The sequence below is a fragment of the Fukomys damarensis genome, unplaced genomic scaffold, assembly GCF_012274545.1.
Source record: "Fukomys damarensis isolate Sample0158 unplaced genomic scaffold, DMR_v1.0_HiC HiC_scaffold_19, whole genome shotgun sequence".
Lineage (NCBI taxonomy): Eukaryota > Metazoa > Chordata > Mammalia > Rodentia > Bathyergidae > Fukomys > Fukomys damarensis.
In genome coordinates this window covers 60,783,397-60,787,659 of record NW_022900931.1, presented here as the reverse complement: position 1 = coordinate 60,787,659, position 4,263 = coordinate 60,783,397, and the positions used below count along the sequence as shown (strand labels likewise).

At 45.3% G+C, this 4,263-nt stretch overlaps 1 protein-coding gene across 5 annotated transcripts in view; it reads left to right on the top strand.

Moving 5' to 3' along the window:
• The first annotated feature begins 3,439 nt into the window (after positions 1-3,439).
• The window catches only part of Cic (capicua transcriptional repressor), a 28,423-nt gene continuing 27,599 nt past the window's right edge, over positions 3,440-4,263 (top strand). For 3 of the 5 annotated variants that reach the window (XM_010623309.3, XM_010623308.3, XM_010623307.3), the window contains exon 1: positions 3,443-3,549. The gene's annotated coding sequence lies outside the window, so the exon portion shown is untranslated. Of the gene's footprint in view, positions 3,550-4,263 lie in introns of all 5 variants that reach the window. The other 2 variants (XM_010623310.3, XM_010623311.3) reach the window with 1 other exon arrangement.

The following is a 4,263-nucleotide window of genomic DNA, read 5'->3' as shown; positions in this document are numbered from 1 at the left end:
CAAACTTGGGCTTTCACACGTGAGGCTTGTGGTGGCACCACTGAGCTAACTCCCAGGCCCTTGAATTTTTTTTTTTTTAACTTTTAATCCTCTTGCCTCAGCTTCAGTGTAGCTGAGATTTCAGACTTGTGCTATTTTACCCCACTTAAAATTTATTTTCACTGATAAACACTGTACATATATATGAAGTACCATGTGATATTTGGATACATGTACACATTGAGTAATATACAAATCAGCACTATCCGCTGAAACATTTATCATACATTATCTTTTTGTTTTGTTTTTTTTTGGTTAGTGATCCTAGGAATTGAACCCAGGGCTTTCATACTTAGGTACATCTCCATATTATTTGAGACAGTAACTCTATAAGCTGCCTGGATGAGTGCTTACTTCAGCAGCACATCTATATACTCGATTGCCCAAAACTTGAATTTCAGATCATCCTGCCTTAGCCTCTCAAAGTGCTGGGATTACAGACATGAGCCACCATGCATGGCTTCCATTTATCATTTTTTTATGGTGAAGAGATTCAAATTGCATTTCTTCTAGTTTTTGTTTGTTTGTGTTTATTTGTTTGTTGAGACAGGATCTCTGTCTCAGTCTGTCCTTGAACTCACTATGTAGCCCAGACTGGCCGCAAACTCATAGCAATTCCCCTGCCTCAGCCTCCTGAGTGCTGAGATTACAGGCACAAGCACACATGGCCTCTTCTAGTTTTTAAAACTATATAATGTATCATGGTGTCGGGCATGGTGGTGCATGCTTGTAATTCTAGGACTCAGGAGCCTGAGACGGAGGATCACCTTGAGTTCGAGGCCAGTCTAGACTATATAGTGAGTTCAAGACCAGCCTGAACTACATGGCAAGACCCTGTCTCGGAAAAAAAACAAAACAAAACAAAACAAAAAAAACCAAAACCCAAACAAACAAAAAACCCCAATACATTATTAGTTATCTATAGTCTCTCTGTTGCAGTAGCATATGCTTATGCTGTTCGTTGTTTTGCACGTTAACTCAGTACATCTTCATAATAACACTATGTCATCACATTTTTCATTATCCTTTTATTTATTTTCATTTATTACTCATTTTATTTCTTTTGTAGTGAAGATTGAACCCAGTACCTTGAACATGCTAGGCAAGTGCTTTATCACTGAGCTATATCCCCAGGCATTATTATTCCCTTTTGAAAAGTGGTGGAGCCGGGTGTGGAGATGCATTGTCTATAATTACAGCACTTGGGAGGCTGAGGCAGGAAGCAAGGTCAACCTGGGTTACATAGTGAGTTCAAGGTCAGCCTGAATTGCAAAGTGAGACCCTGTCTCAAAAATAAATAAATAAAGGGTGGAAGGAAATCAAAGTACAGAGGGATTGACCTTCCCAGTGCCACAGTACCCAGTGCCTGTGCTGTCCTGCTTCTACAGAATTACCCCTTGTGACACATGACAGTATAATTTTAAAAAAATTTTTTTGACAGTGTAATTTTAATGAATTGTGTAAGTGAGTGAACTGGTTTATGTAATTCTAACAGGGGCAGGGTACAGATCCCATATACTCCTTTCTTGCATGGTGAGGGAACTAGCTCTTGGACAGTGTGAATTCCCTTTGAGGGGTTCCACAGGCATGGTACAAGTTGCATAAGTGGTGAGGATCTCTCTGCGAACAACCCCAGCCAGAGATAATCCTGAACTGCAGGGGAGAGCCCTTGTACTATAGTACAATGCTCCCGAAGGAGGATGAAATCTTTCACGGAGAATATAGATGCCCTTTTTCCCATTCTGATTCTCCCTCACACCTGATGGGAATTGACTATGGAACATGAAATCCCATCCTGATCACTGGAAATCTCCCCCAAACACAAACATTAGCTCCTTTGGGCAGTGTGAACTTCTGCCCATTGGGAACTTCTCCTCAGACAGCATAATCTCCGGATCATTGAGAGTTAACATGGACAATTCACAACCTGCATGCATAGAGAATTTGCTGTGAACCTCTTCTGTGAAAGCATGAGTCACTCCCCAAAGGGTCTAAATGGGCAGTGTGAATGAACCTCCCTCTGCCGTGGCAGTACTGAGAACTGAACCCAGAGCTTCATGAATGCTAGGCAAATGTTCTACTACTGAAATAAATAAATCACAAGCCCTGAAAGCTCTTTTTTTGTGTGTGTGCCAGAGATCGAACTTGGGACCTTGAGTTTGCAAGGCAGGCAGCAGAACCACTGGGCTAAATCCCCAGCCCATGAAAGCTCTTGATGAGTGCAAAATTTCCACAGACTCAGTATCTACTCAATGTGCATAATATAATATAAACTGCCCTATAAAGTTTTCCTCAATTCTCGGTCCATGTAAACACAGAAGTATGAACTATTTTTTAGAATGATATTAAAATAGAAATAACATAATAAAAAATTGAATAAATAACAGTAAACATAACAGTGTAAAATTCCTTCAAAGTATGAACTTCCTATGGACACTTTTCCATATTTTGGGAAATTTTTCCCAATCGCTGTAGGAAGTGGGAACTTCCCACGGATAATGTCTCTTTCTATATTCAGTGAAACCCACTGGACAACTAGTAATACTTCCATGTCCTGTGTGAATTTGTTATATGCCATAGAACAATTCAATCACAAGTAGCGTGAATGTTACTTGGACAGTATAACCTGCATTAGGCTTGATGTATTTTCTTTACAACTGGTGTGAGTCTTAAGTAGATAATAGTACTGAGAATCCATTACAGGGAAAATAAATCTCCCGTAGGACCAGTGTAATCCACCTCTCATTACCCTTGGACAGGGGTTAAATCTGATGAGTATGGATACCTGTAGATAGGTTTACACCTGGTGTAAACTCCCTATCTGGACAGTATAGGCATCAACTAGTAACAGGACGTAGCACCTCCTCTTCTTTTCACCTCCAATGTGATACCTCACCCTACGATCTTAAATCTCTCTCCTCCAGGTGTGAATACCCACAGCATAGCTCTCCACTGGATGCTGTGCGATAATGCTCCGAGAAGTACTGCATTTCCCCACATTGTGCCCCCACCCACAGTGCCTAGGGTGATCGTCAGAAAACTGAGCTGTCCTATACCAAACTGTTGGAGCAGGTAACTTGTCCCCAGGGTCCCTAAGTCCCAGGCCGCGCGCGTGGCCTACGCTGCAATGCGCGCCACCCAACAAGCGCGCGTTCTCTCCCCTCCCGGTGGCAACAGGGCTTTCCACGGGGCCGCGCCAGACTTTTTGAGAACGTTGATTGGTCTTAGTCCTGGCCACCCGACAGCCAATCAAGCAGGGGGAAGATGACATCACTAATTCTCCTCCCATCCCCCCAACACCAAACTTCCCTACTCCGGCTACCAGCAGCAACAACCACGTGGGGGAGGGGTAAGAGAGTAGAACCGGTGAGGTCATTGCACCGCCCCAGCTGCTGCTGATTGGCTGCGGGACTCGCGGGTGGCGGTTGGCTGCTTGTCGCACCTCCCTCTCGTGCTTGCTACCACCGCCACTGAGAGGAGCCACTGGCGACGCCAGAGCTGGGAATCCGGGTGAGTCGGGGCCCTGGGTCTAAGATGTTCTTGGTGTCCAGAGAGACCCACGAGAAACTGCTGTTTCCGACTTTTACTCCTCTCCCGGTTTCTTTGGTGCTCTGGATACTCTGTCACATGGGAGTTGTAGTCTGCCTTGTACTGTGGACTACGGGCCAGAGACGTGAGAAGACTACTATTCCCAGCAGGAATTGCGTCTAGCCGGTCAACAAATGCTCGGGCCCCGCCTTCTAAGCCAGCTTATTGGAAAGTCCATCTATTGGTCCCGCCTTCTTTCAGTTCATTGGCTACTGTCCCTCACAGAGGCTGGGTTCCGGCCTAAGGTGCATAGTAACTGGTTACTGTATTCGTCATTCAGCACTAAATTGGCCTACATTTGGTTAAAGCTTGTGTCCATCATTTGGTGTAGGGCATGGCTCTAGATAGATCAGGCGGTCGTAGGCTTAGGTTGGTGTCTGTCCCGGAGGGAGGCCGGTCTTGGATTTTGGCCCCACCCCCTAGCGCTACCGGAAGGGCACGATTGGTCACTGTGAGCGTCGCTCGTCGTTGAGAGGCGGAGTCAGCTATGCTGCGGAAATCTACTGGTCTAGCCCGGCGCCGGTCAGCGGGGTTGTGGCCGCTGATTGGCTGGTTGCTCCAGCTGTTGCAGGTCCATTCACCATTTTGTGTGTTGGAGTAAAAAAAAAAGGGAGAATCGAGAGGGAGAGCTGGAGG